Raw genomic sequence first — 13,028 nt, forward strand, 5'->3', positions numbered from 1 at the left:
CTGTGAAGAATTACTTCCTTTTGTTTAAAACCTGCTGCCTATTGGTTTCATTGGATGACCCTTGGTTCTTGTGTTATGAGAAGGAGTAAATAACTCTTCCTTATTCATTTTCTCCATGTCTTTCACAATTGTATAGACATTTATCATATTCCCCCTTAATTTTCCCTTTTCCAAGCTGAAAAGTCTTTTAAATCTCTCCTCATATTGGGTAAGTCACATGTTAATCCCCCAGTCTTATTCCACCCCCCCATTTTTAAACAAAATACTAATACTAGAGATGAGCCCAAGACACAAAGTTTGGATCAGTGCCTTAATCCAAACTTTCCCTATATTCAGGGATATTTGATTCCTATGTTTTAATTCAATCCATTATAGAGACAGGATCAAATCCTGACCCTAACCTCCCCACAGGTTTGGGGATATTTGGATCAGGGTGTTTAGCTTTGGGCTGAGCTCAAAATAATACCCACCTAACTTAAAATGGTGTGGTTCATTAATTTTTATACAGTGCTTGGATAATGTGAATCGATTTCACTGCTAACTGATGTGTTCCAAAATGGTGCCAATCAGTAAGGAAAAATCCTCCCTCCTTCTATACAGGTATGCAACAACTCTGTGGCACAAAAGAACCCAGCTCTTCAGATGGCTTTCTCCAGGGTAAAATACAAGAAGTGATGTGATAGACGAGGAGTACAAGCATGCTTCTGATTGTCCTTCTGTGGGGTGGAGCACTGAGGCCTCCAGCCACAAACTTTGTCACTTTCCATCAATTTGAGGTTCAAACATGCTGACCCAGTATAAAAACTTGCACTTTAAATACAGTTGGATTTAAATATAGTGGTAAGAATTACTCATCTCCGTGTGAATGTTCAGAATAGCAAAAAGAAACGCAGTACTGTGTTTGTCCCATGTACGGTGCATTCAAGGTTACACCACGCAGAGGATGCCATTTTGAGCCCTTGATGGACCTGAGCAGCTGATGCCTGGCAGGCCAGATCTGGCTTGCAGGGCCCCATAGCCCTCGTTACCTTGGGGCCCCTGTTATTGCGTAGGTCTCAGGTGCCTGTTGCCACTGCAGAGAACAATGGCACCAACTGAGCTCCAGAGTAAGAAGGCTCAGTTGATTTAGTGGAATTGCTTCCACTTACATAGAGGCTCAATCTAGCCCAATAAATACAACTTCCTTGTGAGAAATAAAATGCCTACATGATCAACAAGACAACTGATTGATCCTAAGGGCAGAGAGACCAAGAAAAAGGGCTACAGCTTTGCTGGCAACCTGATCCAAGAGCTGGAAGTCTAGGAAGATGGCATTGATCTCTGGCCAATAAGTCTTCCTCATCTCTTTGGCCTGACAGATTCAAGACTGAATGTATTTTATAGCTTCAACATTTTGATGCATGGCATTGGACCTGAGTAGAATAAAACACGAGTAATAAAAAAGGCATCTGGATATCAGCCTGTTTTTTTTTAATTTAGTGTAAGGAAAGTAGATGGGACCCAAACAGTACTACCTGCCATGTTCAAGTCATCAGTATAAATTTAAAGTAAACATGAGAGGGTTGGCAGTGGATATGTGGCTTCATGTTGCTGGACCAATTATGGTAAACAGCTGTTAACTGAGAAAATTGTTGCATCAAATCATGATAAAAAGCACATTTTAATTAAATCTATATGACTTTTCACAGGGATCATGTTTGTATCTGACTTCTTTAAGTGGCATTCCTCTTGAACTTTGTAGTGCTCAGCATTTAGTCCTAGAAACAAACATTTTGAAAGCTTCCTTAAAATTTTCATAAGCAACCGCATTCAGAGATGTTGTGGTTAAGAGGAAAAAAATCAGTGCAGGGTGAACTGCATGAATTGTTAAAATCATCACTAACACATATGACAAAAACATAATTTTGCATCCCTTATTGCTGTATAGACTGAAAATATTATTACTGTTTACTGTTTCCAAACTGAGAGCTCTGTGCATCAAAATAAAATAAATGCATTCTGTTTTATGATTGGGGCATATATATCCTGTAGACTATCCCTCAGCATGGTTATGGACACAGAACTATAACTACACTCCTCACAATGGGCTGATTCTGATCTCTTATTTAGGGATAAATTGGGAATACCTCTATTTAAATCAGCAGAGTCACATCAATGTAAAATTGCTATGCGAAATCAGAATGAGGCCAAAGGCCTATAAGAAAGAATTTCAGGCTCAAAAACTAGAGCTAAATCTGAAGACTTTGGGCCACATTTTGATCTCATTTACACAGAGTGGAGTAACTCTGCTGATAGAAAATGGAATTTAGGAGATTTATATAAGTGTAACTGCGATCAAGATCTGGCTGTCGGAATCTGAGTGCAATTTGTTTGTAAGGGCATATATCTACCCTGCAGTATACATACCACTCAAATGAAAATGCAACATTTGTGCAAAATGATAACTGATTTACTGTAAATTTACAATGTGCTTATTAACTCATGAACTCACAGTGTTTGTTAAAATCAGTTTGCTGGATTAGATGACGGTCAGAGTTCATTAGGTAACATTAAAAAAGTAAATTCAGGCATTATATGTATTTAAAGAATGAAGTTACATTTTCAATTACAATTAGGCAATAAAAATGATCTGTGCTTTCTAAAATGATTTCTCAATTAAGAATTATGACATGTAATTTCCAATCAATTCGAATGTACAACTGTTTAGTGCAGATCAATATCAGGAATTCATAATATTTGTTATCTACAAAGGTAAGCCTACAAGCATCTGTTCTTGTTGAACTGCACCAATCCAACTAGAAATTGTTAAGGTATAAATGATTAGAGGCCTATTTTGTGCCAGGTTGTTAGAGCCCAATTTTAGCTGCATTGACCAGATCAGTCCCCAGTTTGTTTTTATTATTTTCCTTTTATGTTTTTACTAGATTTTTAACATTAAACTATTAAGAACAAATAAAAAACAACTTGTACAGTGCAGGGCTTACACAGGCTGTGCAAAGATCTAGTCATAAGGGTGAATTTCACTCTGAGTCTATTACAATTGTTGAAGATTGATCGAAAGAAAAAACAAAGTGAAAATAGGTAAAAAATTAAAAATGAAATCTGATGCTTTAGTACATACACAGCCAAATAGCTTGAATGACTTCAATTATAGAGAAATGGGTGCATTAAAGATAATGCTGCCCTGGCTACCTCAATTTCTTTCTCATCAAAAATGTATGCAACTGACATTCCCTTCCCCATGAGCTTTTCCACTACTAGGATGTTCCATACTTTACCTTAACAAATAATTTGTGTGTGTATGAGGGTTTCAACTTTCCCTCTCCCCTGAGCAGCTAGCCTAATCCTTGCCACTACCAAGAGAAATCCCACAAATTTGTCAACTCTCCTGTGCCTCCCAGGGAGCAGGCTGCACTGAAATCACATTCAGAACTCTCTCTGGATGGAGTCACTTGTAACTTTTGCAATTATAGTCCCCTATTTAGTTTGATTTTAAGACCCCCAGGGGCCTGATTTTTAGAAGCTGAGTATCTACAGCTCTAATGAACTCAATGGTAACTGTGAATGCTAAGTGCCTGTGAAAAATCAGGTCCCATATAGATGAAATTGACTGTGCAAATAACTGAGCTTTATGTGGAAGAAATGCTCTTTTAGAGTGGTCATCTAATACCATTCTTTGGACTGTGCAGTCCTTCCATAGCAGACTATCAATTACCTGTTTCTCTGCAGCTGAGAGGGCTGTGTCCATACAGAGAGAGGATAGAAGTTGATAGAATATAGGTAGGAATTGAAGAGAAATAATCAAATGGAAAAGTCCCATTCAATTACATCAGTGATGGTGATTGTGAAGTGCTCAGGGAGATTAAAGAAGCTACAAAAATAGAAAATTCAATAATGGAGGATTTCAACTATTCCCATATTGACTGGGTAGATGTCACCTCAGGATGGATGCAGAGACAACATTTCTAGACGCCATTAATGACTGCTTTTTGGAGCAGCTAGTTCTGGACCTCACATGGGGAGAGGCAATTCTTGATTCAGTCCAAAGTGGAGCACAGGATCTAGTCCAAGAGGTGACTATAGATGCTCCATAATATCTACCATAATTTAATTCAATTTAACATCCTTGCGGGGAACGGTGGGGGGATATCAAAGAAGCCCAGCACAGTAGCCTTTAACTTCAGAAAGGGGAACTGTACAAAAATGAGGAAGCTAATTAAACGAAATTAAAAGGAACAGTCTCAAAAGTGAAATGCCTGCAAGTTGCATGGAAACTTTCTAAAAACATCATAGTAGAGACTCAAATTACATGTATACCACAAATCAAAAAGAAAAGTAAGAGAACCAAAAAATGCTACCATGGCTAAATAGAGTAAAAGAAGCAGTTAGAAGCAAAAAGGCATTCTTAAAAAACAAAAACAAACAAACAAACAAAAAAACCCCACAAGTCAAATCCTGATGAGGAAACTTGAAAGGAACATAAACTCTGGCAAGTCAAGTATAAAAATATAATTAGGCAGGCCAAAAAAGAATTTGAACAGCACCTAGCAAGACTCAAACAAACAGCAGACATTTTTTAAATTACATCAGAAGTGGAAGCCTGACAAACAACTAGTGGGGCCACTGAATAATCAAGGTGCTAAAAGAGCACTTAAGGAAGACCAACGCATTGCAGACTGCTAAGAGTTACAAACGGATCTCACAAAACTGGGTGACTGGGCTACACAAATGGCAGATGAAATTCAATGTTGATAAATGCAAAGTAATACACCTTGGAAAACATAATCCCAACTATACACACAAAATGATGGGGTCTAAACTAGCTGTTAACATTCAAGAAAGAGCTTTTGGAGTCACTGTGGATAGTTCTCTGAAAACATCCATCCAATGCGCAGTGGCAGTCAAAAAAGCCAACAGCACGTTAGGAACCATTAGGTAAGAGATAGATAATAAGACAGAAAATATCATAATGCCACTACATAAATCCAAGGTATGTCCACACCTTGAATACTGCGAGCAGTTCTGGTCGCCCCATCTCAAAAAGATATATTGGAATTGGAAAAAGGATACAGAAGGGCAACAAAAACAATGAGGGGTATGGAACAGCTTCCATATGAGGAGAGATTAAAAAGACTGGGACTGTTCAGCTTGGAAAAAAGATGAAGGGGGGATATGATAAAGGGCTATAAAATCATGACTGGTATGGACAAAGTAAATAAGGACATGTTATTGATTCCCGCACAAAATACAAGAACCTATAGATCCCCAATGAAATTAATAGGCAGCAGGTTTAAAACAAACGTAACATAACAAACACACAATGCAGTGTCAACCTGTGGAACATGTTGCCAGGGGAGGTTGTGAAGGCCAAAACTATAACAGGGTTAAAAAAAGAATTAGGTAAGTTCATAGAGGGATAGGTCTATCAGTGGCTATTAGCCAAAATGGTCAGGGATGCAATTCCATGCTCTGGGTGTCCCTAAGCCTCTGACTGCCAGAAGCTGTGAGTTGGTGACAGGGGAAAGATCACTCAGTGATTGACCTGTTCTGTTAATTCCGTCTGAAGCATCTGGTATTGGCCACTGTCGGAAGACAGGATATTGGGTTAGATGGACCATTGGTCTGACCCAGTATGGCCGTTCTTATGAGCCCTCTGATATCATAATTCAAAGGCCCAGGGCAGTGTCCTAGATTTCATCACTTGAGTACTGCCTCTGGCAGTAGTCCCTAGGAGGAGAAGCCTCCTCCTCAGGATACAGATTGCAATCCATGGACTCAAGCTGCCTATGGTGCTGAACTCAGTCCCATGCTGGGTTGGGGTGGGTGGGAAGAGAGGCCAGATTTTATCAAAAATTTGGGAGGCTTCAAGATATTGCTCCAGCTCCTCAAGTGGTGTAAGCCAGGATCGATCCACTGATGTTGGAGGCGGTTTCCTGATGTACATCAGCTGAGGATGTGGCCAGTTGTATTTTTCAATGTTAACTGTGTTTGAAATGAAAGTATTAAAAGGTTTTAGTATCTAATATTCTTGGTCTCTGTCTCAATTTAATTTGCACCAAAGCTCTGAAATAGTCTCTGGTGCTTCCTTTTGATGATTCAGTTACAGGGCTAAGAGCGAGTGTGGTTTCAAAAATGAGGATGAAAATATAAATGATGTACGTGGTTCAGGCAATTTAAATAGACAATCAGAATTAGTCACAGGAAAGAATAATTCCTTGGAACTGATTCATATTTGTGTTTTCATGCTTTGTAAATAGGGGTAAACCCAGGTGTCCTAGCTCAATTCTATTTGGCTAATTGCATTCTGCACATTTAAATTTCCCCCTTTGCTTTCAGTTGGATGAGGTATTCACTTTGCATCCTAAAATGTTGAAGAGTGGTGCTGTGCACGGTTAGGAAGGTACATTCCACTCCAGCTGGATTTTAGTGATATCTAATGAGATTCTTGTATATACTGTTTTTGTTCTATTCCATGATCTGCAGTTGCCTCACTCAGTGACCTTAGGTATTTAACCCAAATTTTGTGTGTATCATTTTCTCCATCTGTAAAATTGGGATAGTGAAATTTACCCTTCTTTGTAAAGAGTTTTGAGATCTACAGAAGAATTCAATGGCCTGGATAGCGGCTATTCCTTGCATGGTTGTGCAAGGAATAAGAAAGCATAGGGAGGAAGGAAAGGGCTCATTGCTGCTCAGAAAAATAACATCCAGTTACAATCATAGCCCCTGCATTGTCCTGAATGCAATGACTATTCCCTCCTAGTACCCTGATATGCTGGCATCCTCAAGAGAGGTGGACACATGGCCCTGCTCCCCAATCTGCACTAGCCATCTGTTAGCTGGATCTGGATAGGGGAGTATGCTGCACCATTCTTCCCATAGCCTACAATTTCCCCCCTCCATCCTTCCTCCTGACCACAATGCCTCCTGGAGCTACCCCTGCCACAATGGAGGCCAGTGTCTTCAAAACGAAGCCTGGTCCCATGTTAAAGCCTAAGCAGTCGCACTTAGGTGCTGAGATTGTACTATAAAATACCTACAATATAAGAAAATTAAAAAAAGTAATACAAGGAGATCTGATTTTTATCATTTAGCACTGTTATTCCTCTTTTACAGCTTTCTTTGATTTGTCATCCCCATCACCCTCTCTTTGGGCAGCTAGAGAATTCTATCTCAGATTTATATTTTCTGAATTTATTTTCATTCTCATGTGTGTTTGCTCCTTACTCCCTTAAGTGTTTTATAGCCACAAGGTGTATGTAGCAAGGGACTTTCATTTTGCCTGTGGAATTACACTATGCTGCACTTTGGCATTCCATTGCCATGCCATTTAAAATACTGGGTTTGTCCTGTATCATCTTAACTCCTGGTGGTCAGTTTGCTTGGAGTTAGTGTTTTCCACTCCATTCTGTTTTTTTCCTCTTAACTTTATCTTAATTCATCTTTGAGTCTGGTTCAGTATCTTCAAGCAATACTGCTCTGGGGCCCTCGGTTATACAGGCACAAGGCCTATACATTTCAGTGGATTTCTACATATCCCATTTGACCCATCATTTTTCAGCCCTAAATTTGACCTATTTTTGCAGTTACAATCTGATGGGGGAAATGTTCTGCTTTATAAATACCTACTGCTAAATCTTGACAGCCTAGATCCTAAAAGTATTTAGGCACCTAACTCCTATTGATTTCAATGGGAGCTAGGTGCCTAAATACCTAGGAAGATTTAGGTAGACAGCCTTACTCAGTTTTTATTCAGCACTTAATGAGGCAAACTCTCATCAATTATAGTAAGGCTTTGAGTAAGAAAGTCAGGTTTGTCCCCCAGAATTACTTTTTAAAGCATCTCCCACTCCACCACTGAGAAATTTTAATAGTACCAAAGGCTGCTGTTGCTGTAGGAGGTGCATCAACACAATGAGCCAAATTCACTTCACTTCTAGTGCCACTGCAGGCACCCATTTTTCAACACCTGCTGCACTGGAACAATTCATTTAACAAACACTACTCCCAGAGATGCATTGACATCAATTAATGACCATGGTGGTGTACAAAGGTCTTTTCTGATGCGGTACCATACAACACTGTACTTATAACAAAAACAATCAGAAACTGTAGAAGATTGTGCTCACCTCCCTGACCTTCCCTGGCTGCTGGGGGCAGAGCTGCTGTTCACTTCAGTTCTCTCTGCCCCCTGTAGGCCATCTGCCTACCTCTGCAGGTCTTCTGTGGCTCAGCCCTCTAGCCCTGGTGATACAGTCCAACCCCTTCCAGGGTACAGCAAACTTAAACAGAAGCAGTTCCTTGATCTTCAGGGCCAATTATAAACAAAATGGTTCCTTAACCTCCTGGGATAAATTCCCTCTCCAGAATTGAATCAGCAGTGTTCCTTCTGAACTCCTGCCACTGATGGTGGTGAGCAACAGGCCCTGGGATAGCCTGGTTTCTTTGGCTGGAGCCTAAGAGCATCTCTCCTCACTCTGTGGGCTCCAGCCAAGAACTGACTTTGCTAGCAGCAGGTAGATCCTTTTATTTTGGCCTGCTAGACCTTGACTGACTGTTCTATTGATGGTCCACAGCCCTTCTAGCTGCTGGAGGAACACCACTCAATGGTTCCCCAAAATGGGGAAATGGTTCCCCAAAATGGCTGCTCTTGGAACAGCTCTCTAAGCAAGACTGGAGGTCCAATACTCTTTTTTTTCCAGATGATGATTTTCTAGGGAGGAGTGTAGCATAGCAGGGGCCCTCCAGCAAGGGCCCCACAAAGACACCACATCATAAACACAATTATTTTATTTTCATTCAATACACAGAGAAAAAAAACATTTTTGCCAAATGGAAAAGAATCAAATTGGTTCCAGGAAACAAAAATATTTTAAAGCTTCTAAGAGGATTTTACAAGGAAATGTGAAATCATTTTAAACAAAATACAAAATACTTCGTTGTGTCCTTTTAAGCACCATTGTTTACTTCTCATAATAGACTTGTTTACTCCTTTCCTGCCTCCTTTGATCTGACTCTTGAAGTGCTATCCCTGCTCTCTAGTTTTCATTGTAATCTCACACTTGGCCAAAGAATAGAGGAACTGAACAAAGCTGTTGATATGTAAATAACAGCTTTGAAGATGGAAGCACCAAATTGTTCCTAAAAAGAAAAATTGCAGTTGCTTTTTTTTGACCAGATAGGGGAAAAAAATCCTTATGTATAATTCACAGGCTGTCTAAAATCAAAGATTCCATTATCTCTGAAGAATAATCATTTCAGTCAGACAGCAGGCATTTCCAGAGACCTGTGGAAACTGTGTTAAGGGTATAAGTAGTGATGTTTTAAATGTTGACAAAATTGCTTATTTCAACTCTATTTCAGTTTACATGTAGTTCATTTCAAATATCCTTGGATGGGAAATGTTTAATAATTGCTTCAATCATTTTTATCAAGGGAAAGCAAGCAAAAGACCAGATTCTGAAACCCTTAGTCATACTAACTAGCATCTTATTATTCCATGAGTGATCCCATTGACCTCCGTGGGACTATTCTCAGGGCATGTCTTCACTGCCCCCCGGTTTGGACAAAGAGGGTGCCAACAGCAGTGCACACTAAAGTGCTCACGTAGGGGTGTTCACACGGGGGCATTACACCACAGCACTTTTGTGTGCACTGCTATTCATGCTCCATTAGTCTGAACTGGGGGGCATGGATCAGCGTTCATGTCGTACTCCCCATCAGTACCCGGTCTAGGCCGAGAAAGCTAGCGATCCAACCAGTGGACCAAATTGGGTGATGAATCCTGGTCACGTGCCACCTGAACCATGTTGCGCATATGCCAAGAAGACGTCTGAACTGCAGGGCAATGTAAACATGTCCTCAGAGGAAGGAAATGCACAATGAGCCTGATCCAAAGCCCTCTCAAACTATTGGAAAGACTCCCAGTGACTGCACTGGGCTGTGGATAAGGCCCAGTATAAACAGGGAGATCAGATTCTGGACCAAAGAAATTAGAGATTGTGCCCATTCCCCTGCAATTGCAGGCCAGGCCAGTCTTATTCAGGCTATATTCTGATTCAGGCTATATTTCTGTATGAAACCTATTAATGAAAATCCCTTTATCCAGCCCACGGGATGGCAGTTTTCCCCTATAAACGAGACACCAGTGTATGAGTCCAAACTTGTAATCTCTGTGCATCTTTATCTGCAAGGACAGCAGGATGGGCCTTATTAAAGTAGTGGGGCCAGATGCTCAGCTGATATAAACTGCAGTAGCTGCATGCCTATTTATGTCAGCTGGAGATCTGGCCACGGTGATTCCCATTTTCTTTTTGTTGGAGCCCCACTTGTGACAGAGTCATAGATTTTAAAGCCACGAGGGACCATTATGATCATCTAGTCTGACCTGAATAACACAGGCCAAAGAACCTCGCCCAGTAATTTCAGCATCAAGCCCTTTGTGAAAGCCAGCCAGACCTGATTTAAAGACCACAAGTCATCGAGAATCCACCACAGCCCTAAGTAAGTTGTTCAAATATTTAACGACTCTCACTGTTTTAAAAATTTGCCGCTTATGTCGAGTCTGAACTTGTCGAGCTTTAGCTTCCAACCTGGCAGCCGAGCACTCCCTTCTTCCGTATCCTATCACAATTGTCCTGTCTTTACTTTTTTCTTTCCGTTCTTCTACTTTAGCATCTCTTCTTTCTAAGAAAGAAAGTCTCTGCTGTATTTCTAATTTACTGGAGCCTTTTGTGATAAGTTAGCATCTCTTTATCTTCTTACACTGACATCTCCTTTGCCTGTTTCTGCAAACGTTTGCTATTTTTTTCTAAATTTTATTATTATTATTTATTATTAATAACAACACTAATAAATAATAATAATACACTTAAAATTTGCTGTTGGGCTATTGGCACAAGCAGGACCACACTTCAGTATAGCTAGGACAGTCACTCTAAGGATAAATAAGAAAGAAAAACTAGGCTTTAATTAGTGTAAAGAATATTTGTCTTTTCTACATCTGCATCTAATTAGCACTGATTAAGAAGGGACATTTTCAAGCTCAGAAAGTGTAACCTCAGCTACATATTAATTCTGAAACTGTGCCAGGATGATCAACTTGCTATTTATTTATTTTGTCCTCCAGGCACTTTGATTGCTGTCAAGGTTCCTTCCCCACTCTGAACGCTAGGGTACAGATGTGGAGACCTACACAAACTTTTATCTTACTTTTATCAGCTTAGGTTAAAACTTCCCCAAGGTACAAACTATTTTACCTTTTGCCCTTGGACTTTTGCTGCCACCACCAAACGTCTAACACCGGTTACTGAGAAAGGGTTCGTTTGGAAACGTCTTTCCCCCCAAAAATCCTCCCAAATCTTACCCCCTTTTTTCTGGGGAAGGTTTGATAAAAATCCTCACCAATTTGCATAGGTGACCACAGACCCAAACCCTTGGATCTTAAGAACAATGAAAAAACATTCAGTTTCTTAAAAGAAGAATTTTAATAGAAGAAAAAGTAAAAAGTATCACCTCTGTGAAATCAGGATGGTAAATACCTTACTGGGCAATTAGACTCAAAACATAGAGAATCCCTCTAGGCAAAAACTTAAGTTACAAAAAGACACAAAAACAGAAATGTCCATTCCATTCAGCACAGCTTATTTTCTGAGCCATTTAAAGAAAACAGAATCTAACGCATATCTAGCTAGATTACTTACTAAGTTCTAAGACTCCATTCCTGTTCTGTCCCCGGCCAAAGCATCACACAGACAGACACAGACCCTTTGTTTCTTCCCCCTCCAGCTTTGAAAGTATCTTGTCTCCTCATTGGTCATTGTGGTTAGGTGCCAGCAAGGTTATCCTAGCTTCTTAACCCTTTACAGGTGAAAGGGTTTTTCCTCTGGCCAGGAGGGATTTTAAAGGTGTTTACCCTTCCCTTTATATTTATGACAATTGCCTAACACTAATAATGTTTAAGCCTCATTTATCATCACGGAGAATAGTAATTCTTTGTAAAGCAAATGTCACCATCACTTAGCCAGTTCCGAAAACATGGGCAGAATCAACAAATGACCAATCATTAGCCAGAAAAGGGCCCAAGCTTCTGTCACTGAGGGTAAAAGTCCTCTGTAGAGGGCCAGCCCCGAGGCCTATGCCCCACTTACATCCCATTTGAGGGGCACATGTTGGCATTCTACAAAGGAGGGAAATTTCACCCTTTCTGAGCACTGAGACAGAAGCCTCTATGCCCTGGTCTACACTATGAGTTTAGGTTGAATTTAGCAGCGTTAGATCGATTTAACCCTGCATCCACACAAAGAAGCCATTTTTGTCGACTTAATGGGCTCTTAAAATCGATTTCTGTACTCCTCCCCGAAGATACCACCAGGAGAGTAGGAGAGCAGAGTGGCAGCAGAAGCGGTGGATGATGACGGTCATATAGAGGATCTGCGAGGTGGATTCATAGCACTCGATGGAGACGGTTTGCAGCCCTACTGCACTGTCTGCTGAAAACAGTATGGCATCCGCACGGAAAAAAGGCGCAAAATGATTGTCTGCCGTTGCTTTCATGGAGGGAGGGGCGACTGATGACATGTACCCAAAACCATCCGCGACAATGTTTTTGCCCCATCAGGCATTGGGAGCTCAACCCAGAATTCCAATGGGCAACGGAGACTGGGGGAACTGTGGGATAGCTACCCACAGTGCAACACTCTGAAAGTTGATGGTAGCCACGGTACTGTGGACGCACTCCGCCAACTTAATGTGCTTAGTGGGGACACACACAATTGACTGTATAAAATCGCTTCCTAAAAATTGACTTCTATAAATTCGACCTAATTTCGTATCGTAGACATAACCTGTAATATGTACTCTCTTAGTCTTATCCAGCTATTAGAAGGCTACCGGGCAGCGCTCCAATACAAAAGCTTTCACTTCTACATGACCTTAGGGTTAGTGAGATACAAAAGAGCAGAATTAACAGGTTTGCTTCTTCCTCTGGTGGGCACTAGGACTTGAAAGAACAGTCTGGCTTGAAGCAC

The 13,028-nt window shown here is 40.5% G+C and overlaps 1 protein-coding gene across 1 annotated transcript in view; it reads right to left on the reverse strand.

The window, feature by feature from the left end:
• The window catches only part of KCNB2 (potassium voltage-gated channel subfamily B member 2), a 299,120-nt gene that overhangs the window by 123,113 nt on the left and 162,979 nt on the right, over positions 1-13,028 (reverse strand). The gene's annotated exons all lie outside the window — the stretch shown is intronic.

This window comes from Lepidochelys kempii, chromosome 2 (genome assembly GCF_965140285.1).
Source record: "Lepidochelys kempii isolate rLepKem1 chromosome 2, rLepKem1.hap1, whole genome shotgun sequence".
NCBI lineage: Eukaryota > Metazoa > Chordata > Testudines > Cheloniidae > Lepidochelys > Lepidochelys kempii.